The sequence below is a fragment of the Pteropus alecto genome, unplaced genomic scaffold (genome assembly GCF_000325575.1).
Source record: "Pteropus alecto unplaced genomic scaffold, ASM32557v1 scaffold76, whole genome shotgun sequence".
NCBI lineage: Eukaryota > Metazoa > Chordata > Mammalia > Chiroptera > Pteropodidae > Pteropus > Pteropus alecto.
The window spans coordinates 3,549,822-3,561,361 of NW_006443138.1; the positions used below are offsets into that span (position 1 = coordinate 3,549,822).

Consider the following 11,540-nt stretch of genomic DNA (forward strand, 5'->3'; position numbering starts at 1 on the left):
ATAGATAAAGGGTCTAGATTAAAAGGCCTTCAGAGTGTCATACAGAAGAGATAAGAAAAAATCAATACCTGCTACATTATAAAGAAATTTAAGAATGTAGAGACAAAGGAAAAATTCTAGAAGATACTTGAGAGGAATAGATGACTTCAAAAGGAAAAGGAATGCACTATCATCACACTTCTCAACAGCAACACTGAATGCAAGGAGACAGTGGAGTAATACTCTCAAAGCACCAGAATGTTGCTCCTGTGTTTTATACCCAGATAAATTATCTCTGGAATATAAGGAGTGAAATGAAGACATTTTTAGAAATACAAGGTCTGACAATGTTTACTTCGCAAAGACATACGTTGTAATGTTGTTGGAGGAGAAACAATCATTCTAGGAGGATGGTAAAAATATGGGAAGTGTATCAGTCAATGGCTAGTCAGAAAAACAAATCATTTTAGATCATTTAAGCTGAGAGGGAGTTAGTGCAGGGAGTTGATAATGTAGCAGTTGGAAGGCCTGGAGGAGCAAAAGGGAAAGGGTGTTTTACTCAGAGCTCAGGGAGCTGCTACTGCATCTGGGCTGGAGCCCGTGAGCCCACCCTTGCTGCCACAGTCACCAATGCTACTGAAACCAATGGGCTGCCACTGAGCAGGACCCACCACTGCTGCTGCAGGTGAGGTGCTGTCAGAAAGAGAATGGCTTTGATCCTCTTTCCATCTGTTAATCAGGTACAGGTGCCTCTGGAAGGCTGCATGGTGTCCTCTCATTATCAGCTGAAGGGGAGAGAATATCTCCCACTGAACTCTCAGTGTCACGGTGATGCCACTCCAGTCACTTCATTAGACAGGCTTACATGTGGGCACCAGCCGTTATCCAGGCCGAGCTTTTTCCACCTGTCCTTGGTCACATTACACTCACAGTATTTAGGTTTTTGTTACTCCCTGAAGGCTAGAGCCACCAGAGAAGACAAAGTCCTGCTTTGTTCCAGCCTCTATTCATCTCTCCTCTCATTGGGTCATTCTCTTAAACTCCTATCTTTTCCTGAGGCCAGGTTCATATGGCTTATATCAGTTTGCAACTACATTGTGAATGCTCCTTTGGAAAATATCTCTGAAGCAGGCTGAGCTTTTCAACTTTTATTTTATAGATTTTTAAAGCTGTAACATGAGGTTACAGTCAGTCCACCAGGGATCTACAGTGGCTGGAGCCTGCCTTGTGAACTGTGCACTGTGCTCTTCTTCCTACACCGTCCCCCTTTTTCCTTTAGAATCTGTCTTTACCCTGTGTATTAGTTACCCATTGCCGGATAAAGAATCACCCCCAAACCCAGCAGCTTAAAACAACAAACATTTATTATCTCACAGCTCTGTGGGTTAGGAATCTCCATGGTGGGGCTTAGCTGGGTGCCACTGACTTATTGTTTCTTGTAAGGCTACAATCAAAGTGTTGGCCAGGGCAGGAGTCATCTCTAGGTTCAGCTGGAGTAGGATCCACTTTCAATTTCACTCAAATGGCTGTTGGCAGGCCTCAAGTCCTCTTTGATTGGAGACATGGTAACTTGTTTCCTTTAGAGTGGGGGGCAGGGGTTGCGGGGGTAGGGAGAGAGAGGCCAAGAGGGAAGCCATGATCTTTTATAATCTAATCTTGAAGTGATATCCTGTCACTTCTCCCTATTTTATTCCTTAGAAGCAAGTCATTAAATCCAGCCTACACTCAAGAGGGAAGAGATTTCACAAGGAATGGATACCAGGAAGCAAGAATCACCATCTTAGAGGCTGCCTAAAACACCTCAAGAGTTAGTTAGAGAAACAGAGTGTTACCTCTAGAAGACTAAGGATTCTAAAATTAATCCCCCCCCCCGCCCCACCACCGCCTGAAGTATAAAGAACAAAAGAACATAGACTATAGAGCTTGATGAACCTGGTTTTAATTTCAGTTCTACCATTTACTAGCAGAGTGACCTTATGCAAATGAATTAATCTGTGCTTTAGTTTCTTCATCTGTAAAAATCAGGTAACGATACGTAATTCTCTGGATTGTACAGGGTTAACCGAAACAATATATGTGAACTGCGTATAGTTCAGTGCGTGGTGCGCAGGTGACCTTCCACAGAGCTGTGTACCCTTTCCTTCCATTCACTTTATCATCCAGTTATCCGGTAAGTGTATAGTGCCAACATATTTTGGCATTTGCTGAACCATTATTTGGAACATCCCAGTGTGAATGGAAAGAAAACAGCTCAGAGAGAACTGCTGTCTTTGTAGGGAGAGTGTTGGTGTGTATGCAGGGCTGGCTCTCCGCCTGGGATGCAGGGGTCAATGGGGCTGCCGCCAGCTGTCTGCAGTGTTAGCCAGGGAAATCAACTCACAGCCCTGCTGGCACCTACTGCTGGACTTGGGTAAACATAATTACAGTCTTTAAAGAGAGGAGAGGGAAAGCAACCAAGACCCCCACTCGCCATGTAAACAGGATGTCCACTGAATGGCGGCCATAGAGATGTTTATGTTCTGTTCAGGGGACAATTGACAAAAGGCCTCGGGGAGCCTTTATTGCTGCCTGGGGCTGTAGTGTGCCCGCAGTGGTGGTGGCTGGGTTCTTCCCAGCAGCTGTGTCTGTGCTGTGAATGTGGAGCTTCAGCTGAGAGCTCTGGGGCTGTGCTGTCTGGAGTGGAAATATAGTCCTTTGAGATGCTGAGTCTGGTTATCTGATCAAGGCCCTTTATACATGGATAGGGGGATTCTGGTGTCTAATGCTTAGTTTCCAGCATGCCTCCCATGACCTGGAGGCTGGCTGGTTGAGGCCTCTATGAAATAATAATCTTAACAATAGCTACTGTTTACTCAGAGCAAGGCAGTGCACCACCAAATATTTCACATTGCTTATCTTATTTAACCCTCATGACAAGCCTTTGCAGTAATTTTATCATCCTCATTGTACACCTGAGGAGACTCTGCAAAGATAAGCAACTAGACTTGAAGTCAGATCAGTTAGATTCTCAAGCCTGTGCTTAAATAGTAAGCGAGGTAATAGCAAGGACCATCTGTCAAGGTCAGTACTCTATCTCTATGGCCCAGCATAGTGTCTGAGAAAACATTTGTTGAATGAATGATTTTTCAAAAAAAACTACCAAAATGTTGTTCTCCACTGATTTTACGGGGAGCACATTTTTCCCCAGTGAGAAAAATAGTGGGAGAGTGTTGCATGGTTTATTCCACAGGCTTCTGTTTCCATCCTGGTGACTCAGGGCACCTACTGATCAACACTGGCTGCAGTTGGGTCTTGGGTATAGGCTGAGGCACCAAGACAGTGTGACTCATTGGCCAAGTGTCTAACCAAGAAGCCAAGTGCTACTTTAGTCCAGTCTTCTTTGGCACTACAGTCAAGGAAAGCATTGCTCGAGACCATTCAATCCAGCCCGCTCCTGAAGCAATAGAAACAGTGAACACAGATACTTGTCTCAGCTGGCCTTTGTCTCTAGTGCACAATCCCTGGACAATGGTTTTCCTGCCCCTCTTCTAGGATACAGGTGGGTTTGAATGGAGTTGTGAAGATAGGCTGAGCAGTTTTCCCCGGAATGCCGGGAGGTGGTCCCTCTACCTTAATCATTGCAAATGGAATCAGTGGAGACCTAGGAGCCCTAAAGGAGCTACTAATTCTTGAATAGAAGGGAGGAGACTTGCTTGTTTTGCAGGATGGATTAGGACATCAACATGCCCAGTTCTAGAATAGAGCGTGACCTTTATCCAAAGACTGAACTTTTAGATTAGAGGAAGATGCAAACTTCTCCCTCTCTATCCAGGTATCCTCCTGGGCAGGCACATGGCTGGTGGCAGGGACTCTCCCGAAACTGCTCATTTCCCTGCCTGGACCTGGGGCCATAATTGCTTCCATATTGTAGCAAGTTATTATTAGCAAGAATATGTTCTTTTCTTTGGGTCAGCACTTGTTAGTTTAACAAATAATATCCAAGAGACATATAAATAATGGTCCAAGTTTGTAGATCTTTTTCTCACTCTCAACATTTCTCCCTTTAGTTGCTATTGGGTATGCATATGACATCATGTTTCAGAGCTTGTTCCAACTTTCCAGGTGTGAGTTTGACTGAGCTTCTGCTGAATGTCATGTTGTCAGGCAGTAGGGATCATATCAGTACTTACCTTTGGTGAAGGCTTTCTGCTCTAGAATAAGTTTTTTATTAGTAGCAAAGTGATTTGGCATCATTTTCCCATAAGTAACCCTTTTTCACCCAGATCACATCAGCCCTTGTCATACATGGAACCCAACCCTGCACTGGTTTCTATTATTGCATCTGGGAATTGTAATCCCATCCACTGCACCAGCTCATTTTCCCTGCCTTATTGGCCTATTGCAGCCTCCCAGGTGTGAGGCCAGAAGGGGCCATGCTCCCTCCCACTGCTTTTCCTTTCCCATAGTTCCCATATGGCTAATGCTGCTGCTGCTTCCACCAAGCTCTGCCGAGCTCTAACCACCTTCCTATGACTGGGGCCACTGCTTGCTTCTGCAGGGTTTCTGCCATGCTGGATGGCTCCTTCTACCAACATTGGCCAAGAGTTACAGTTCTTTACAAATCAAATTGGAAGGACATTTTTGTCTACTGAAGTGACATGTGTTTTGGCCAAACTATTAGCTTGATAATTCAGTTTTATATCTAGAGAAACTTAGGGGAGCACTCCAAAGTTCAGATTCCCTAAGTTCAGGTGCCCTAAGTTCAGGTTCAGGGAATGAGGCAAGATCATTCAAGTGTCTGGGGTCCGAGGCTCTGATTGTCAGCCCCAAAATTTTCTTTCCCTTTTACTTAGGGAGGCTAGAGCCCTCAAACAGTTGGAACTTTCCCTGGTGGTCTTCCTGGACACTACAAGTACCCACGCGTATATATAAAACTCCCGTCAGAGCATTTTCATTCACATGGAGCTCTGCTGGGGCCCATGTAGATTTTTTCTAGGCTTGACTCAGAAATATTAAATTTTTTGAAAAATAAAGGTATTAGCTGTAGTTATGTTTTGGAGGCAAGAGTATTTATTTTTTAAATGCTTTTCTGTTTTTTTTTTTTTTATTCTTAAAAAGAAGACAAAGTAAAATTCAAAGAATCTAGCAGACATTTGTTGTTAAACCTGAAAACATTTCTCAGTCTTGTTTACTGTCACTCCTCTCACTTAAGAATCTGTGTAATGAGAGTCACGTTTTCCAAGGCTCTAAAGTGTCTTAAAATTTTCCCTATTGGTTATTGCCTAAATAAACACTCAGATGTGCTATTTTATAGATCATAAGACTTACCAAATGGGCCCTTTCATTCTCTGTATTTCACATGACTCCTTGGCCCTGGCTTTCAGAGCTGAGCTCAGGTTCCTTGTCAACCTGAACCATGGCAGACAGAGACGTAGCTTGAAGGAATAAATGACAGTTGTAGTTCACCTATGGGACTCTGCCAGCAGAGCTGATCTCTTCTGGCCTTGCTGGGGAATTGGGTAGGAGGGGGAAGTAAAGGCAGCCATGCAACTGGGAAAACTGTGAGTTCAACTGACCTTCACTGGCCTCATCAATAGAACAACAAACATGATAATCAAATGGATGCTTTTGATTGATATACATTGAAACAGAGCTCTGGTAAAGCCATGGGAAGCAAGAGGAAAAGGGTTAAGATCTGAATAGAAAGAGCTTGAAAACAGATTCAAATTCATTAGGGTTGCTGCTCGAGTCTTTTAATGATTCAAAGTGTTTCTTTGGATCAGAGAGTCATGGAGCTCTTTTAAATTGAGTATTTCTTTATTTATATAAAGGAGTTAGCAGATTCTTAAAAATATATAAATTGGACTTTGGCAGGAAACCTGCTTCTTTTTATCATCAGAGAGTCCTGCAAGTCTCAAGAATGGCAAACATCTGTTTGAAGGGCATCCCGACCTTGGCTTGGCAGAGAACTCAGAAGAAATGGCACTGGGATTTGTAGTTTTTATTCAAGATAGCAAGTGTGGTGGGTAGCAATGTGGCCAAGTATTAAGAACAGAGCAACTATTCAATAAGTATTTACTGACTGCTTACTATATGCCAGTTACTACATTATATGTGTGGGGATACAACAGTTACTAAGACACACTGAGGACCCAAATAGTTTATTACTTCACATGGATGCTAAGATAAAAGTTCACAGTGTGTTGTCATGAATATACTGTACCTTTACTGTGGTTCTTTCTTGTGCAGCTTAGAATTTGGTGTGCAGTTATGATGCATGTAATGCACACCAGTGGGAGAGACTAAGCCCGGTTCACTATCACGCTTGTGAACCGGTAGCTAGTCATTTTTTTCTCTTGACCATTTACTTATTAAAATAGTGGAAGGTTGTTTTAAGGTTAAAACTATGAAAATAGTCTGAGATTTATAAGTGCAATTTGTTCTTACAAACTTTATGCCAGATGTTTTTCAGAATTCATAATTTTTCTCACTTAATGTAGATATATAATACTCCCAGTGGGTACTAGACATTGTCTTTTAATGAAGCTTTTTCATATCTCTGTCATTAGATGGATATGTATGAATATTGACACTAACATGACAAATAAAGACTATAAGTAACCTCATATCACTTCAGATCAGGAATTGCTACCAAGCAACTTATGAAGAAGATCCAGTTTTCAAAGATTTAAAACAATTTTTGCAATCATAGATAAGGAATGATGGACTTAACAGTATTGATAAAAATCATTCACTATGACCCAAATAGTTTGTCGATTCATAAAGACCCTGGAATAAAAGTTCACAAAATGTGTTGCCGTGAATATATTGTGCCCTGGTGTGATTATTTCATCAGATTTACCTGGAAAACAATTTTGACTTCTCTCTACAAACAAGTTGAATAAGAGGAAAAATGACACTAGCACCCCCTGAAGATCTTTTGCCATTTGTGTTTGGGTTCTTTCCCCAGGCTTCAAGGCTGGCATTCTATTAGAATCATTCTTCTTATGAACCAAATGTGAAGTAGGAAAGGAAATTCCACCAGAGCCACCCTAAAGCTTCTGAATTGGAGCCAGGAAGTATTTTATCTGATGCACTAAACAGCATAAAGCCAATATCCTGGCCCATGGTGCCAGTGACATCAGCATCAATGGCTGGATACAAAGCAGGAGCGGTCGGGACATAAGGAGGGGTTGGTGAATATAGTCACATTGGCCTCATTTCTCTGTCTATTTGTGCACTCCAAACTTCTTCCTAGCCTGGGACTTTTACACTTTCTGTTCCCTCTTCCTGGAACATACTTTCTTGTGACTTTTGAAGAACTAATTCCTTCTCATTATTTAGGCATTCTCTTCAATGGCACCTCCTGTGGAGGGCATTCCTTGACCACCTTTTATAATGCTGTCCACCTTCAGTCACTCTTTATAACATTACCCTATTTTATTTTCTTCAAAGCACTTCTATGGAAGGACCTTGTTATTTGTTTATTTATTTACTTGTTCATTATTTTTCTCCTTCACAGAGCAAAGACCTTTCTCACTTGTCGACAGGATCTTTAGTCCCTAGAATACTGCCTGGCATATTAAGGGAATCAATAAATATTTGTTGGATGCATGAATGCTCCCTGCAATATCACTAGTTCTCTTATTTTATAATGCCTTCTACCTCTCCCATTCCAACATCCCAGTGTTCCTTTTGTGACAAATGTCCCCAAAGAAAAAAACTGCAAATGTGGGAAACATGATAGAGCGTGAGGCACGGCAGAATATTAAATTAGCTTCATAAACTGTGAATCATAAATCATGGTTCCATCTGTTCTGTAACAGTGAAAACAGCAAAAATTTCCACCAGAGACAAACTAAAAATAAAGAGAAACCATGAGTTTTAACTCACGGAGAGCCAGTTACTATTATTTTGGATCGTTTTCTCTCTTCCTCTGCTTCTCAGTAGCCATTCTAGTCATGCTGTGCCTTTCTGGAACAGGCCCAGGAATCTATTCATAATAGTCATTCGTTTTCTCCATTCTAAAAGTTTCTGCCCTGTAGCTCCATGCCTGGCACATAGAAGCCACTGAACAAATATTTGTTGACTATCAATGTAATTCCACTAGTACAGATTTATTCTTGATTCAATTATTTTTTTTTCTAAAATGAAAATAACATTTAGAAGAGGTAACCTACAAAAGGAAGATATTTCATTCACAATCTGGTATTTATTGGTGTTATCTCATTGAAAGAATTTATGAGATCTAGAGTTTTTTGAGCATGGATCATTACTTGGTTGGGCAAGAGAGGTCTGGGTGAAGCATGGTTATAGGAAGCACAAGGGCACTAACTGTCCTGCGAAGTGATGGGACATTAGAAGAGACCAGAGGAACACAGAAAAGGTTGTAAGGTGAGTGGTTCACATTGCAGTTTTGTCCAAGGTCAACATGGTGAAGGATGCTATTCTGGGAGAAATGGTATTTTCAGATTATGCCTATTGGCTAAAGGCACAGTGAGGGTGGTAGGTCACCAGGACATCCAGTTTTATTCAGGGAAATTATGTTAAAATAAACATCAATACACAGGTGACATTCTTAATAAGCTTCCCAAGAAATGGATAATTGTGACTGCCTCTGAGGAATAGAAATGAGGGGTGGTAGAGTTTTAATTTTTTCCAATGACAGTATATTGATGTCACAAATATAAAACTCAATTTTTTAAAGATTTTGCCATATTAACATGCTAGCTGAATAATAATGAATATAACAGTGATTGTAATAAAATAGTAGCGGCATGTCACGACAAGGTTCACATTAACATATTAAGATAAGAAGAAAAAATTTGGATTTGTAAAACATCATTATTCATGTGTAATTTTTGTTCTTCCCTATAGAACATTGTTCAACCTTTCAAGATACGAAAGCAGCTCCAGAAGCAGAACCAGCAATGGTTCCAGAACAGAGATCCTTAGACTTACTTCTCTGACATACTGTTCCCTACTCAGTTCATTCTACACTCTTCGTGACTCAGTTTCCTTTATTTTTTTTGCTTTCTCATTGCTAACATAGATGGCTGCCTCTCTGAGTATTTTGAATTCAAACCCTGAAAGAAAGGAATTGACTGTCACAGTGCAGTACTCAGGGTAGGAATAGGCTTCTTTACTCCTCTCACATCTTTACCAGAAAATGCAGTCACCCTGGGGGTATGTGCAAATACACCTGATCTTTTCAACCTGGAGGTTTCTAACACATACCTCCTGCACTTAAAAAAATCCAAATGCTGCTTTCTTACACTGATAGCACAATGAATAGATTTTCAAGCTCTCATCTACAGTCCCAGTTCATCTCTAGCAGAGAGAGGGACTCTCCTGTTGTGATCCTCTCGTATAATAAAGGGGTTGTTTAGTGACAATTATACATAGAGAAAGAGGGTTTGCACCACAGGTATGAGGGTATTATAGTCTATAGCCGTAGGGGAGTAAAAGGTTTTTCCAACTATCATCTGCTTCTGAAACAGTGTACCTTGTTTAGTCTACAGAATACTAAGTGAGCAGGACACTATGGTTTTCCCCAGGCACTAGTCAAACACTTTGATACATGTAGTTTGTGTAAGAGCTGCAGTGATACTGGAGTTGCATCAGTTTGGGGGGCTTTCTTTTTCATTTTCTACTCTTGTCATTTAGAAAGGGTGGGAAACTCTCATTTGGAAGAACTGTTGGGTGCAACCTTATTTGGAACAGTGGAGAAGATCACAGAGATTGTTGAGGCATCTTCTGGCTCTGTGATTTTTTTTTCCATTGTTGACCCAAGTTAATAGTTATCTGATTTTCCATAACTGCAATAAGTTACAGTCCCTTCCCTGGCCTTACAAGTGCAATTTGTTTCTGAAAAACTTCTTGTAGCCAGATCCCTTGAAATAAAAAATGGAATGTCCATTGAAATTATTAATGCATAGTTACTTTGAAAATTAACAAAGTATATGTATACAGTCGATTCTTGAAAAATGCAGGGGTCTGGGGTGCCAGTCTTCCAGCATAGCTGAAAAGTCCCTTTTCACTTTTGACTCTCTAAAAACTTAACTACTAATAGCCTACTGTTGACTAGAAGCCTTCCTGATAACTTAAAAACTCGATTAACACATATTTTATGTTATATGTATTATATACTGTGTATATATGTATTACTTTATATAATAAAGTAAGTTAGAGAAAAGAAAATGTCGTTAAGAAAATCATAAGGAAGGAAGAGAAAGTACATATATAGTGTTTATTGAAAAAAATCCATGTATAAGTGGACACACACAGTCCAAATTCGTGTTGTTCAAGGGTCAACTATATATGTAATTGAATCTTGGCAGAGAAATCTGTCCACCAAAAGTATGTTCACAGGGAAGGCCTGTGCTCTGACATGCAGTATAGAAGGGAAAGTGTCCAGAGAGGTGGCGCCCAGACAGAAGCTACCTCTTCCAGTCTCTCTAACATGTGTGACCAAATGACTACTCCTTACCAATAGACTACGTCTTACCAGCAGAACTGAGCCAATAGGTATCACTTTGGGGCTGGGGTTTTAAGAAGCAGATGTGTATTTTCCAATGTACTTTTATCCAGGATTCTACCAGATGCAGAGTACCCTGAGGCTTTAGGAGCTGGTGGAGCCACCAGGAGCCTGGATCCCTGAATCACTGTGGAGAGAAGACTCCTGTCAACCAGGAATACCTTCATTGGACTATTACATAGCAAGAAAAAATCCTGTATTGTGCAAAACCACTGAAATTTGGAGTTTATGTATTTCCTAATTTAATGGTCAGGAGACGTTTTCTATAAAAAACTAGATAGTAAATATTTTAGATTTTGTGGGACACATATGGTCTCTAGCTTATCTTTTTTTTTTTTTGGCCAAAAAATGCTATTTATGTTTTTCAGCTTTATTTAGGTATAATTGAAAAATAACATTGTAAGATATTTAAAGTGTACAATATGATGATTTTGAAGATATATGTGTATATCTTCTTTTTAATTTTTTTTACAACCATTTAAAAATGTAAAAATCATTCTGTTCACCTGAAGCCATGAAGACTGTGGCACCCAAGTGCTCCCAAAGCATACAAAACTACAAATTCGTTCTCATAAATGCAAAGAATGCCCCCCAAAGTTGAAGTTGATGTAGTACATCCAACTGCTAGAAAAGTTAAAATCTCATAACCCCAATTGGCCGATATTAGCATATGACTATATTATGGCTTCCCCTCTCACCTTCTCACTCTGTCATCATACAGCACTTTTTATACTACTTGTACCTGGTTTACTACTAGATCCTACTGGAGTCTTTGAACAGCAGATCAAGACCAGCCAGCAAGGACGTGATTCCATAGGGTAGCGGTTAGCATGTCTGCTTTACACGCAGAAGGTCCTGGTTTACTACTAGATCCTACTTTACACACAGTAGTGCCCCAGTGGAGCCACGGTCCATGGTTTACAGCCATGCCACCCTGAACAAGCCTGATGAACAAGCCAGATGTCTGATCTCGAAAGCTAAGCAGGGTCGGGCCTGGTTAGTACTTGGATGGGAGACCACCTAGGAAAACCAGGTGCTGTAGGCA

The 11,540-nt window shown here is 40.8% G+C and overlaps 1 pseudogene; it reads left to right on the forward strand.

Moving 5' to 3' along the window:
• Window positions 1-11,411: 11,411 nt before the first annotated feature.
• Window positions 11,412-11,540, forward strand: LOC112472437 (annotated as a pseudogene).